We start from the raw sequence: 14508 nt of genomic DNA, 5'->3' as shown, positions 1-14508 counted from the left end.
AGTGCTTGAGTGAGACTGGGGTACCTGTTGTGCACGTTTATGGAAAGCTGGACGAGAACAGTATGTAAACTATATTCAGAGATTTCCCAGAGTAAGCAGTGGTTGCAAATATTTAAAAAGTCAGAAAAATAAATGGTGATCACTTGAGTCGTCCCTGAGATTAGACCTAGTGAGTGTGTAAGATTGGACCCATCAGACCATGGTGTGAGGGTCAAAATATCACATTCCAGAAGTGCCCCACCCCAAAGTATGATGATACAAAAGAGTGGGATATTTCCTGACTGCCCTTCCTCTACTTGGGAGAGAATCTTGAATTACACGAGCCAGAGATTTGCCTTCAAGAAGAAACTGGGAGAGCAGACAAGGGACTGAGGAGTAATCAGAAACCTTACACGGTGGAGGATGTATTCCTGATGTTCTACCGAATAAAAGTAAACCCAGAAATCACAAATGCTTTCTTCTAGGTTTTTTTTGCCAGCTTGAAAAGAACTCTATTTTTCGTTGAGTTACGGGATTTAGGGATGCGGACAAATGACTATGCTGCTCACGTTTTCAAGATGGGAATATTCAGTGATTCATACAACACATTTCCCCAATCCAACAGAGCCCGCAGCTCCCGCCCCTAGGTTACTAAGTACCCTCCTTCGGCACCTAAGGCATATTGACCTGTCCTGTTCTGGCCATAGCCAATTATAGATGATGATTCCCTATATGATTCTAGAGATCTAGATGATTCTGTATAATCTAGAGATCCTAGATGATTCTCTATAATCTTAGCTACCGTTCTCTCGAATTCTATTCCTCTTCCCCTGCTAGGCGGAGGCGGGAGGAGAAAAGGTTGAAGTATTTATATGCACCGAACTCTGTCTACTGAAAGAAACTAACCTCTTAAATCCCTCTCTCCTCGGAGATGAAACTATAAAACTTGAAGCCTGGAGGGAGGTTGAAAATTGATGTAGTGTCCTTGCATCATTTCATATGATTTCATTTAATTGTAAATTTCCCTTAGGCTCTGCAGACAAAGACAGTCCCCTTTTCATCAACTTTTTATTCTTGCTTTAAAGGTCCGTTTCGATGTCATCTCCCTTGGAAAACGTTTAGGGATCCTGCTCGTGGCTAGCGCTGATCTTCTCAAATCCTATTGGATTGACCTCCACTCTCCCCACGACACCCTTCCTAGTAGAAAGTATGCTCCTAGAGCTCTTGGTTTCTCCTTACACCTAGCACTTAATCGGTGCTTAATAAAACACTATGGTTGGATTGCCTCACTTCTTATCCTGGTACCAGCTCATTCTGGCCTTTAAACACTTTCCTGGACCCTGTCTGGTGCCACCTGCCTCAGTTCAGTTTACAAGGCGTTGGGGCTGATGAAGATTCTCAACCCTGGTCAGTCATCCTGGAAGCTTTACCTGTGTTCTTTCGAAGCCCGCGCCCTGTTTAAACCGGTCCCACCAAACTGGCAGGCAGGAGGAGACTACTACGCCTCCACCTTGGCAGGGCTGGTTTCCTTCAGCGTTTCTCCCCAGGCTCTTCCGAGAGTTGCGGATCTCAAACTTCCCCAGGGTGTCCTAGCACAAAACTTCAGGGCTAAGTGTTCACCATGCTCCTGGAGATCCCAGTATTTTACGTGTGTAAAGGAGACAAAAGTCGCTCCCAAGCTTCAAGCAGGGTCCGTTTCCAGACTGAGTACTTGCACAGTGCTGTGTTTTTGTCCCTCTGCGTCCGGCCCCAAGTGCTCTCCTGGGACTTTGCAATGCTTAAGTTCCTTCCAAGAACCCCTGAAGCGCCAAGTACTCCTGGGGATGGGGAAGGGGTTGTGTGAGGTAAGAGATCTTGCTTTGTTAAGGCTTTGTGTGATCTGAAGTGGCTGTAGGAATGTGCCCCTTGGCCAGATGCGCCAAGAGTGGTTTACTGTGGTTTACTGTGCCTGAGGTTCTCGAAGGACCTGTGGGTTGCGGGGTAAAATACAAGTTCCTTGAGGGCAGAGGTTTGTTGTTTTTTTTTTAATTTTTAATTTTCTGGTTTAAATGGCAAGAGGCTAATGTATAGGGCTCATACTTAATCAATGCGTGTTGATTGATTGGATAGATAGAGGAATAGACAGAAGGAAGGAGATACTTGCTTGAAAAGACTTGAAATAAGAGAAGTAATTTACTTCTTCAAGAACAACAGAAGAAAAGGCGGAAAAAAAACCCCCGATGCATACAATACTTGTGAGAAGAACTCTTACCGTTCCCTGGTGGTCTAGTGGCTAGGATTCGGCGCTTTCACCGCCGCGGCCCGGGTTCGATTCCCGGTCAGGGAAGTTTCTTTTTCTACCTAACTTCATCAGTCACAGACCTACTGGGAATTAACTAAGTCCATCTAACCAAGACTCCAAAAAAGGACAAAATTTACTCCCTCAGCCCAATTATGGATTTGGAACACTGTACAAGCTGTCAAGCTCGTTTGATGTGTAAGGGACAGAGGAAGGATATGTTGGAAAATGAATGTAATGTAGCAAAGGTGGGAAGCGGGGAGGGAGGGAGGAAGTAAAAATAAGATTTTTTTTCTCTTCCTCCTCCTCTTTCTGGTTTCGAAAGATAAAGGAATTGTCCCTTCCTCTGGCTGTGGTTCCCTCATTCCTATTAGCATTTGCCATGAGCCTTCTGTTCACACTGTCCAAGAGAAGAAACTGCGACGGAGGGGTGGGAAGACAACAGAGGAAAGAACCAAGATGCCAGAAACAATGAATAAGGAAGGCTTGATACACTGGTCCTTCTACTCATTCATTCATTCCTTCATTTATTAATGTATCTACTATTCATTCATTCTTTTGTTTATTTAGAAAAAGCCTATCCTCCACAAAACAAGTTGGTGGCAACAACCCCAAAACAACAACAAAAACCAGCCTTAATATTTACTGTCATACAAGGGAAGTTTCAAAAATAAAGGAAAATAGACTAGACTAGAGTCTCTATTGAAGACAAGCATTTCAGGGAGGACTCAGACATTTCAGTCTACAAACAATGTGTAAACGAGTTCTGAAGGGAGCGCTTTGAGGGGTTCGAGATCTATGTCACCAGGAGATATTGGCTTAGGGTTTAGACACAAAGCAAGGTTAGTTCCCGAGGAAACCTGAGCAGACTGGGAGGCCAGTGGTGAAATCTTCAAAATCTTGACAGCTTGGCCCCTAAAGGCAGAAGACAAAGACAGAAAAAAAATTATGCCTCTGACCAGGAATCCCAAATGGTATCTTTCCACTGAAATTTCCTTATTACCATCCTAGAATGCTGTTGTTAGGGTTGCTGAATGTTTCCAGGATTAGTTTGTGTGACAGAAAATTTGATTTGCCTGGAAGTGGGAGAACAAATCAGCAATCTTTCGAGATAATTTAAAGTCAAGGATTCTTAAACCTTCTTCCTGTTAATAGACCCTTTAGACCAGGGGGTTTAGGGAAGCCCATAGACCTATCTTCTTCTCAAATTGGTATTTTTAAATGCTTAAAATAACATGAATAGGTACAGAAAGGAAAACAATTACATCAAAACACAGATGTTAAGCTGTTAAATTTCAGTCCCCAGGCTGACTCTTTAATTTAAATACTTACTAAATGCCAGACACTGTGTGAAATTCTGAGAACTCAAAGATGAAAGGAGCTTACATTCTAAAGGAGGCAACATAGCTCTATATGAGACTTATACAAGTCAAAGTAACTTTAGAGGAGAAGGCACAGGTAGCTATGGTGTGGACATTGGTGGAGAGATGAGGAAAAGCCTCATATACAAGGTGGCACTTGAAATGAATCTTGAAGAAAAGCAGTGATTTCAGGAGGTGAGAATATGGTGGGAGAACATTCCAGACATTGGGGAAAAAAAACAAGTACAAAAGCACAGGGAAAGAACCTCTGGAGAGGTAAGAAGCTAGTTTGTGAATAGTTTTGAGTGCCCAGATGAGCCTATATTTTATCACAAGTATAATAGGGAACCATTATAATTTATTGATTAGGGAGATAAGAGAGAGTGATGATATGGTCAGACCTAGGATTTAGAGAAATCACTTTGGGAACTGTAGAAGATGGTTTGAAGTGGGGAGAGACTTGAAGGAAAAAGACCCCTTTGAATGCTAATGCAGCAGACCAGAAAAAAGGAGCTAAGTCCTTGATGGGTGATGGCTATGTGCTTGAAGATAAAGAAGTTAACCTGAGAGATGCTGTGGAGATAGAAAGAGTAAGGTTTTACAACTGGATTGGCTACGTGGATTGAGTTTGAGTGAAGATTGGAAGATGACACTTGTAAACTTTGGTGACTGGAAGGATCATGGTGCCCTTAGTGATGAAAGGAAGTTTGCAAGAGGATTGATTTGGGTGGGAAAGATACTGAGTTCTGTGTTGGATACGCTGAGTTTGAGACTGTCTAAGGTATATCCAGTTGGTAATTTCTGTTAGTAGTTGGTTCAGGTTGTGGGAGACAACCACCTCTAAAAAGCACCAGGGATAGATTGATTTACAAGTCATGAGAACATGGATGGTAATTGGATCCATGCAAACTGATGAGTTTTTCAATTACAGAGTGATGAGAGAGAAGAATGGGGTTCAGAAAAGAACCTAGGGGGTACATTTACACTTAAGTCCTGGGAAGAACATGGATAACAAATCAGGGAGGATACTGAAAGGGAGTGCTTAGATAGGTAAGAGAAGAACTAAGAGAGTGCGCTGTCATGAAAAAGCTCACAGGGACAGAGCGGGTTCACACTCAGAGTTCAGGAAAGCCAAGAGAGAGGAGAAATCCATCATATATACTGGGTAATTAGAGGGATCATCAGTGATTTTGGAGAGTGTAGCTTCAGGTGAGTGTTGTGGTTAGAAGCCAGATAACTGAATTAGAAGAGAACAAGAAGAGAGGTGAAGGCATGGAATGTGGGTGGAATTTTTATTCATTCGTTTATATTTGCTCAGGAGGGAAGGAGCGGCAGAGGATGAGAGGCGCAGGGGGACAGACTCTAGCAAGGGTTTTGGAAGGGTGTGTAGCCCAAATACTCGACTTCGATGTTCTTACAAATGTCATGAACTGTCACACACACGCAGAGCCCACGCTGAAATACTCCTCCCTGGGTCTTGAAAGAGACCACAGGAGTGAGAGTCGAAAGGGACCATCTAGTCCAAACTCCTGTTTTGTTTTGTTTGTTTTCTAATCTTCGTGATCCTTGGCCACTCGGCTATCAAGTAAACAGCAGAACTGGAGTATCAACTCACGCCCCCTTCTCCAGGCCTAAGGTGATTTCCGCTCCACTTCCTCATCGCATCCCGATTCTTCCCAAGTACCCGCCCCCCGGACCCTCCTGGGCTCCCACCCCCGTTCGTCCCCTCCTCCTTCGCCCCAGAAGCCGAGTCCGCTCTTCTGGGCTACACGCTGAAGGCTGGCCTTGGAGCGAGCGAGGACGTCCGAACTTTTCCAGTTCCAAAGCAAGCCATCCGTTAAATTAAGAGGTTGCAGCCCCGGGAAATCTCGGGGGACGTGTGGCGCCAAAAGGAGAACGCTGGGCGCGGGCGGCCCAGAGTGTTCCTTGGCATTTCTGGCCGTGGAAACTCCGCATCTGGCTACTCACGGGCCCCTTTAGGTTTTCTTATAAAAAGGACAGCCTCTTGTCCCTAAGCCGGGAAATGTGCTTGTTTGTCAGCAACCCAGAACAAGTTCCAGACTGAGACTGATTGCTCAGGAGCGAGCTTCTCAGAAGTTTTGCTCTAAAGAGGAAGAGACAAAAAGAGACAAAAAAGAGAAAGCCACCTTGGCAATTTTCTTGTGAGATGTTCGATAGAAGGAAGCTTTGTGGGCCCGGATAGCTCAGTCGGTAGAGCATCAGACTTTTAATCTGAGGGTCCAGGGTTCAAGTCCCTGTTCGGGCGAGCCACCACCGCATACTCTTTTTTTTTCCCCCTCCCCACCTCCCAAACCACAGGACAGGAAAGACTCCCATTTTCCCGGACAGCCCCTGCAGTCCTGCAAGCTGCCTTCCTTTTGCGCTGCAAAAGGAACTACATGTAAATCTGAGTGTGAAAGACTGGGGATACCTGGACTGGAAATTTCTCTGCTGTTACTCATCTCCTCTCACCCCCACCCTCACCCCCACCCCCACCTCCACCTCCCGGACGGTTAGAAAGGAAGAAAGGGGACGATCCCACAAAGTGCCCAGACTGGATCCCGAGAAGAGAAACGGCCCTAGGCACACAGAGATCAAAGCAGTTTCTTAGGACGTTCCTGCAGCAACCAGACTGAATGCTGCCGACTGGGTTTAAGAACTCCAGGTCAGGAAGAGAATACCCAGGAACACAATAACATCAACTTGCAAAGGAACTCGGCCTAACTTCATTAAGTTTACGCGAGGGATTAACCTTCAGCCAAGGGCCAGTGGCGCAACGGATAACGCGTCTGACTACGGATCAGAAGATTCTAGGTTCGAATCCTGGCTGGCTCGGCTTCACTTTTCCTGAACATCACTCTGTAAGTTTAGAAAAACTACTTAGGTTAAAAATTCGGATGCACCTAAGAAACAATAGACATTTCCTAACTCGGGTGAAAGAATGAGAAATGAAACTAAGTACGTTTTTAAGTACCTTCTTTGGAGAAGAAAGATGCTAAACAGTCAATAGTAAGACCTGAGAATTAAGTTTCAGAGTCGAAATATAGGCGTTAGCGTTTTATGGACCAAATCCCACTTTTCTGAATCTTTGTATCCCCATTTATAAGATGGGGAATTTTAAAATCCTGAATTTCTTTCTCTTAAGGTTTACAAAGTTTTTTATGTTAATACTCAAATTAACCCGTTTCCTTTAATAGATGATCTTCCAGAGTTGTTTTGAATGCAAGTCAAATATACAATGGACAACGCGAATAATACATTAATATTGGTAATATATCTCAAGATCACCAGTCAAACTATCTATCACATAGCAGATAAGCATATAAAGTGATCGTGGGATTGAATTGGATTTTAAAAGAGGAAGGCTGCACGTTGGGCAAGTCTTCGGTGAAAGCTTTTTGATAAAAGATGGACCAGAGTCTCTTTGGAGGAGTAGGCTGGGGCGTTGCTGGGGCAATTCCTGGGAAAGAATTACTAGCATGAAAGAATTCCCCAAACATTTCCAATATTCAAACTCTTCCAAGTGCATGTTCACTGGGTGGATTCTTAAATTTCAAGAAACATTCATCGTTTCCCCAGTATAATAAAACTCTGTTTGTTTAACATTTTAAAAGCCGTTCTGGGGTGAAAAGTGAAGTGGGCAACTGTAATACTTAAAGCTTGCATCAGCAATTTCAGTGGTCAGCGTTTCTGAACCTGCTTAGCATGCGGTGTTTAAGATCTTTATATGTCAGGAATGATGGGGTTTGAAAAAATTATATGACCGGGATGATGCTCTCAAGGAGTTTATAACCTTCCTAATTTCACACTATCCAATCTGTAGCCGAAACTATCCCCTGTCAAGGAAAGAGCGAATCTATCCCGGTCAAAGCTGTAAGGGCAGCGCGTCTGATTCTTCCTCCGCCGTCTGTCTCCAGCCGAAGGGTACTTCAGCAGAACAAATACGGAATTGCAGTTTCATGTACAATCTTCTTTTTATTGTTCTACTATGCATACGGTAATGCCCATTTTATTTGGTGTTTGTTAAGTTCAGAGTAAAAACAAATGACCAAAATATTTTTCATGTCCCCTCAAAAATCAATTCTTGTTTCATTTTTCGAAGCATCGCCAGACTGGAACAACCTGACTAGCTTACTTAGCCCAAATTTTTGGCTAGTGGATAAATTGCTGGGCCTGGACTCAGGATAAGTCCTGAGTTCAAATGTGTTCTCTTAGTAGCTGTGATCCTGGGTGAGTCATTTCCCCTAGTCCGTAAAAATGAGCCGGACAAGAAAATGGTAAAGCACTCCATCATCTCTGCGAAGAAAGGTCCAAATGCGGTCACGAAGAATTGGACGCGACTGAAACAACTGAGAGCAAGGCAAGTGCGGCTTTCACCCCCTGGGAGCGTTTTAGGAAAAATGAAGCCGAGCCAGCCAGGATTCGAACCTAGAATCTTCTGATCCGTAGTCAGACGCGTTATCCGTTGCGCCACTGGCCCTTGGCTGAAGGTTAATCCCTCGCGTAAACTTAATGAAGTTAGGCCGAGTTCCTTTGCAAGTTGATGTTATTGTGTTCCTGGGTATTCTCTTCCTGACCTGGAGTTCTTAAACCCAGTCGGCAGCATTCAGTCTGGTTGCTGCAGGAACGTCCTAAGAAACTGCTTTGATCTCTGTGTGCCTAGGGCCGTTTCTCTTCTCGGGATCCAGTCTGGGCACTTTGTGGGATCGTCCCCTTTCTTCCTTTCTAACCGTCCGGGAGGTGGAGGTGGGGGTGGGGGTGAGGGTGGGGGTGAGAGGAGATGAGTAACAGCAGAGAAATTTCCAGTCCAGGTATCCCCAGTCTTTCACACTCAGATTTACATGTAGTTCCTTTTGCAGCGCAAAAGGAAGGCAGCTTGCAGGACTGCAGGGGCTGTCCGGGAAAATGGGAGTCTTTCCTGTCCTGTGGTTTGGGAGGTGGGGAGGGGGGAAAAAAAAAGAGTATGCGGTGGTGGCTCGCCCGAACAGGGACTTGAACCCTGGACCCTCAGATTAAAAGTCTGATGCTCTACCGACTGAGCTATCCGGGCCCACAAAGCTTCCTTCTATCGAACATCTCACAAGAAAATTGCCAAGGTGGCTTTCTCTTTTTTGTCTCTTTTTGTCTCTTCCTCTTTAGAGCAAAACTCCTGAGAAGCTCGCTCCTGAGCAATCAGTCTCAGTCTGGAACTTGTTCTGGGTTGCTGACAAACAAGCACATTTCCCGGCTTAGGGACAAGAGGCTGTCCTTTTTATAAGAAAACCTAAAGGGGCCCGTGAGTAGCCAGATGCGGAGTTTCCACGGCCAGAAATGCCAAGGAACACTCTGGGCCGCCCGCGCCCAGCGTTCTCCTTTTGGCGCCACACGTCCCCCGAGATTTCCCGGGGCTGCAACCTCTTAATTTAACGGATGGCTTGCTTTGGAACTGGAAAAGTTCGGACGTCCTCGCTCGCTCCAAGGCCAGCCTTCAGCGTGTAGCCCAGAAGAGCGGACTCGGCTTCTGGGGCGAAGGAGGAGGGGACGAACGGGGGTGGGAGCCCAGGAGGGTCCGGGGGGCGGGTACTTGGGAAGAATCGGGATGCGATGAGGAAGTGGAGCGGAAATCACCTTAGGCCTGGAGAAGGGGGCGTGAGTTGATACTCCAGTTCTGCTGTTTACTTGATAGCCGAGTGGCCAAGGATCACGAAGATTAGAAAACAAACAAAACAAAACAGGAGTTTGGACTAGATGGTCCCTTTCGACTCTCACTCCTGTGGTCTCTTTCAAGACCCAGGGAGGAGTATTTCAGCGTGGGCTCTGCGTGTGTGTGACAGTTCATGACATTTGTAAGAACATCGAAGTCGAGTATTTGGGCTACACACCCTTCCAAAACCCTTGCTAGAGTCTGTCCCCCTGCGCCTCTCATCCTCTGCCGCTCTTTCCTTCCTGAGCAAAATAGAAAAGAAAACAAACAACCGCCTAAATCTGATACCTTGATTTCTCCCCTGGTCTTCTCCTAAACTGTAATCTAGTTTCTGACTTAATAGCTTCGTGATCGACGACTGAATTGTACACCCACCCCCATGAAAATCGAGTTCTCTGTCAGGGAAGCTAATCCTGGAAACATTCAACAACCCTAGTGACAACATTCTAGGATAGTAATCACGAACTTCTAATGGCAAAATGGCATTTGGGATTCCCGGTCAGAGGCATCTCCCCCAACCCTACCCCCCACACTCTTTGAAAAGTAGTCTATTGGAAAGCTTCAAATCCGCCCTCCCATCTTCCTCAGGTTTCACTGTAGTGGTGATCTTCTTTGTGCCTGAACCACCATTTCCTGGTGATGTAGACAGGGATCCAGCAAAGTCTCCACGTCAAAAATAGTTTACATATTTGTCTGTGGACTGAAATGTCTGGATCCTCCCTGAAATGCTTTTCTTCAATAAAAACTCCATTTTGTTCTATTTTCCTTTATCTCAAAGACACTTCCCTTGGATGACAGTAAGTGGCATCTCTGGTTTTTTTTTTTTTTTTTTGCCACGAACTGTTTTGTGGAGGATCTACCTTTTAATTTTTTTTACTTTTTGGTAAATAAACGGAAACACTAGCTTCTCATATCTTCCTTTACGGGAGGAGGAAATTCCTACTTACTTCAAAAAAAGAAACGAAAATTATAGAAATATGTTAATGTTGCCCTTTCCTCCCTCCCTCCTACACCACATAGGGAATTATCTATTGTGAGAAATTAGTTATTTTTTAAAAGGGGGGATGAGAAGAAGTTGAGCAAAATAAACTAGTAAACCAAGCGTTCGCGTCAATATGTGAAATATTTTAAATCCATCATTGGTGTAAAGGAGTAAATTTTATCTTAGGTGGGATATTGGTTAGATTGTTGTTCGTCCTTCGTTCTGTAAAAGGAGCAAATAGGTCCGGAGAGTGATGTCTTGACTTGCAAGTGAATTGGATTTCAGGGAAGCAGGGCTGTACAAGTCACCAACTTTTCTCTTCTAGTGTCATCAGAATCCAGGGGAAAGATATAGGTCAGGGGGACTGGAGATAAGGTCGAATGCAATGGGAGACCCTGACTCCTTTGTAAGCTAAGGTCTTTCCTAGTTCTCATTAAGAAATAGGATTTATTTCTCAGTAGGTTTCGGCTGATAAACAAGAAAGAACACAATACACAACTTCCCTGACCGGGAATCGAACCCGGGCCGCGGCGGTGAAAGCGCCGAATCCTAGCCACTAGACCACCAGGGAGACATACAACAGATTCTCACAACGTGTCTATTGTATGCATTGGGGTTTTTTCCCTGAAGTTTCTTCCTTCTTTTCCACTTCTCTTGAAGAAAGAAGTAAATTATCTCTTCAAGTTTTTTTTAAGTATCTCCTTTTCATCCATTCATCTACCATCAGATCAATCAACATGCATTGACTAAGTGTCGTCGCTATACATTACCCTTTCGGCATTTAAACCAGAAAATCAAAAAGAAGAAATGTTTAAGATATACCTATCTATATGCACATATCAATATATTTATCTACCTACTTACATATCTATTTATCTTTCTGAACAGGTTCATAGGTAGTTAGATTCAGAACCCTTGAGTTAGAACTCCCGTGACTCCTAAACAAGATGAAATCTCAGCTTAATAGGGAGAGAAATGTGTCCACTCTTAACAGTCTCTAGAGGTGCAAGAGCTTTGAATTAAGCGGCCGGTTTGGGAAATAACTTTCACCCACATCTTTGTTGTTGGTGGGGTGTCTACCATATGTCATTCAAAATTCATGGCTTACTTCAGTTTCCCTTATCTCTCTCTTCTGCTTCTCTCTTAAAAGTCAGTCAGAGAATTAGGAATCTTACCTCCCTTCCAGTGAGCAAAGTCACTGCACTGGTTGGTTGTTGTCCTTCGTCTTCGAAGAGGACCAAAACGACATCACCATTGTAAAGTGAAATTTTAGTGTGTCCGACTGTGGCTGATCAGACCAATACAAGCTCGGAATGCTCTACCACAGGTTGGGCACATAGTCCGTATGAATATTTGGGGTAGATATCCCAAATTTGTGCATCCTGCGTTTACTTTGTGCTGTCTCAATTCTGCTTTGCTCAAAGAGCACAGCACCTTGAGCGGTCCTGTGCCACTGTCTCCCATGTTGCACAGTCAAGTCCAAAGTTCTTGAGAGAGACCTTCAGAGTGTCCTTGTATCGTTTCTTCGGGCCACCAAGTGATCGCCTGCCCCATGCAAGTTCTTCATAAAATAGTCTTTTTGGCAAGCATACATTTTGCGTTTGAACAACATGACCAGCCCATTGGAGTTGCCCTCTCTGAAGCATAGTTTGAATAGTTGGCAGTTCAGCTCCAGCAAAGACTTCAGTGTCTGGTACCTTATACTGCCAGGTGATTCTCAGAATCTTCCTAAGACAATTCCAATGGAAGTGATTCAGTTTCCTGGCATGGCGCTGCTAGACTGTCCATGTTTCATAAGCACATAACAATGAGGTCAGCACAATGGCTCTATAGACCTTCAATTTGGTAGTCAGCCTAATAACTCTTCTCTCCCAAACTTTTCTTGGGAGCCTCCCAAACACTGAACTAGCTCTGGCAATGCATGCATCAACCTCATTGTCAATGTGTAAATCCCTGGGAAGTACACTACCAAGGTAAGTGAACTTATCCACAGCATTTAGAATTTCTCCATTTGTTGTAACCGATGGTTTCACGTATGGATGGTATGGTGGTGGCTGATGGAGCACCTGTGCTTTTTAGTGTTAATTATTAGGCCAAAATTAGAACAGGCAGCAGAGAATTGATTCATACTTTGTTGCATCTCAGCTTCAGAGGCTGCATTGAGTGCACAATCATCTGCAAACAGAAAATCATGCACCAACACTCCCTCCACTTTGGTCTTGGCTTGTAATCTTTTCAAATTGAAGAACTTACCATCAGTACAGTAGTTGATCTTGATGCCATGTCCATGCTTATTGAAAGCATTTGTCAACATGGCTGAAAACATCATGCCAAAAAGCATGGGAGCAATCACACAGCCCTGTTTCACTCCATTGGTGACTGGGAAGGCACAAGAGTTTTGTCCATTATCCAGAACCTGGGCAAACATGCCATCATGAAAATGAGGTACAATAGTGCTCAGGGGACTAAATTTCGGTTTAATAGATTGATTTGCTATAGGAGAAGTGATCAGTCCAAGTTAGCAGTGGAACGGAAGGTGAGGAATCATACAGTGTCTTGAGGTAGTTCCCAGTATATCTAATTTCCTTCATGGCCAATGAAGAGCTGGTTACCTTAGGAGAGAGGAAAAGAAAGGGGAGAAGTAGAGGAAGAGAGACAGACAGAGACAGAGAAAGACAGAGAGAGACAGGGAGCGGGGAACAGAGCTTTTCTATAGTTATATGAGGGAAGAATAAGGAAGATTTTTATGTCAAAGGATTACTGGGGGAGGGGGGAATGGGAGTGTTCTACAGATTTAACATCTGAGCATTCCCATCTGACTGAATTCACTGATCTAAGGTGAAGTAGTGGATGAATATGTTCGGTTGGAAAAATAAAAAAACCAAACAACAGCTCTGGAGCGTCCCTATTTGGGAAATAGGGAGGGAGTCATCGCGGGCCTGGGTGGGGGTGGGGGGGACATGAGGCATAATAGGCCCCAAATTCTGCATACAACAAGGGGACTACATAAGACCAGGGAAGGTGGAGTTCGGGTTTTGGATCAAGAGTTAATCTGAGAAAGAAATGAGGTGAAGGTGAGGATGAGGTTGAAGGGAATATGTCCTTGCATCCCGCACTCAAGCATGATTGAGAGGACAATTAGCCCCAGTGATCTTAGAATGTCTTCCTTTCCATTTCAGGCTAGTTTATATTGTCTCGGTGAATCTCTATTTTTCCCTCTCCTCCCCCCTGACCTTTCAGTTTCTGTAAGTACCATATTTCCTAAAGATTCAGGTTTTCCATCTTCCTCAAAGGAACTAGCAAGGTAGATCTCTCCCGTATAAACGCTAGGAGATCTCAGGATAGAACATGAAGTAGCTTTCCGAAAGCACTTCGCCCCCTCCCTGGGTCTTTATTTCTTGTCTTTCCATACTGCATATGTCTAAAAGCTAGCAAACAGAAGGAGCAAGACTTGTACCTTCTTGCGTAGTGAAAGTGACGCCAACAAACGGTATGAAGAGTGAAGTATGTGCAAATGCCTGGGCATTGAGTTACAAAGGTGCTAGCGACGCGAATTCTAAAATGTGCTGAAACCCGGGATCGAACCAGGGACCTTTAGATCTTCAGTCTAACGCTCTCCCAACTGAGCTATTTCAGCTTCGTAAGTGTCGAAATTTTGTTTTGTTTTATTTTTTAAAGTTTCATGTTTTATTTTCCTATAACGATTTCTCTTTGTTTCTGGTTCCTAAAAGATTCGAATTTACTCGTTCCAAATATAAGGAAGAGTTTTAGGAATAGGAAGAAAAACGACATACAAAACCCTGAATGCTTAACGCTATCATACTAAGGACTGTGGGCCCCTCACTGGCCTTTCTTTCTCTAAAGGGGGGTGAAGTAGAAATGTTTTAGTCTACCGCTGAGGCCTAGGAGACAATTTTAGGAAAATATTTGATTTCTTTTAAAATTTGTCTATCTAATTACTATCAGTAAGAAGCAAGGAATCTGTAAATTCATCAGTTTGTCGTGATCACAGACAAAAGGCGACGTGGAACCTTACTGTAGCGAATCTCAGACTCAATTACGCTAGGGAACCCTTAAGAGTTGCTTCAGACAGAATCAAGGAACGATTATAGAACTAGAACAAACCCAGGTGATGCATGTTGATTTTCCCACATCTGGTACACAACACAATCCGCTCCCCGGATTAAGTATATGCTCTGTGACAGCTATGGGTGTATTAATAATA

General features: G+C 44.1%; 7 non-coding genes across 7 annotated transcripts; 3 read left to right on the top strand and 4 right to left on the bottom strand.

The window, feature by feature from the left end:
* Positions 1–2233: 2233 nt before the first annotated feature.
* TRNAE-UUC (transfer RNA glutamic acid (anticodon UUC)) lies at positions 2234–2305 on the top strand. The gene has a single exon. It is a non-coding gene; the product is annotated as a tRNA-Glu (tRNA).
* Positions 2306–5811: 3506 nt separating this feature from the next.
* On the top strand, positions 5812–5884 carry TRNAK-UUU (transfer RNA lysine (anticodon UUU)). The gene has a single exon. It is a non-coding gene; the product is annotated as a tRNA-Lys (tRNA).
* A 496-nt stretch (positions 5885–6380) lies between these two features.
* Positions 6381–6453, top strand: TRNAR-ACG (transfer RNA arginine (anticodon ACG)). Its single transcript has one exon. It is a non-coding gene; the product is annotated as a tRNA-Arg (tRNA).
* Positions 6454–8025: 1572 nt separating this feature from the next.
* TRNAR-ACG (transfer RNA arginine (anticodon ACG)) lies at positions 8026–8098 on the bottom strand. Its single transcript has one exon. It is a non-coding gene; the product is annotated as a tRNA-Arg (tRNA).
* Positions 8099–8595: 497 nt separating this feature from the next.
* TRNAK-UUU (transfer RNA lysine (anticodon UUU)) lies at positions 8596–8668 on the bottom strand. Its single transcript has one exon. It is a non-coding gene; the product is annotated as a tRNA-Lys (tRNA).
* A 2114-nt stretch (positions 8669–10782) lies between these two features.
* On the bottom strand, positions 10783–10854 carry TRNAE-UUC (transfer RNA glutamic acid (anticodon UUC)). The gene has a single exon. It is a non-coding gene; the product is annotated as a tRNA-Glu (tRNA).
* Positions 10855–13847: 2993 nt separating this feature from the next.
* On the bottom strand, positions 13848–13920 carry TRNAF-GAA (transfer RNA phenylalanine (anticodon GAA)). The gene has a single exon. It is a non-coding gene; the product is annotated as a tRNA-Phe (tRNA).
* Between the last annotated feature and the right edge of the window lie 588 nt (positions 13921–14508).

Source organism: Notamacropus eugenii, chromosome 4 (assembly GCF_028372415.1).
Source record: "Notamacropus eugenii isolate mMacEug1 chromosome 4, mMacEug1.pri_v2, whole genome shotgun sequence".
In the NCBI taxonomy this organism is placed as follows: domain Eukaryota; kingdom Metazoa; phylum Chordata; class Mammalia; order Diprotodontia; family Macropodidae; genus Notamacropus; species Notamacropus eugenii.
This window is presented reverse-complemented; position numbering and strand designations above follow the sequence as displayed.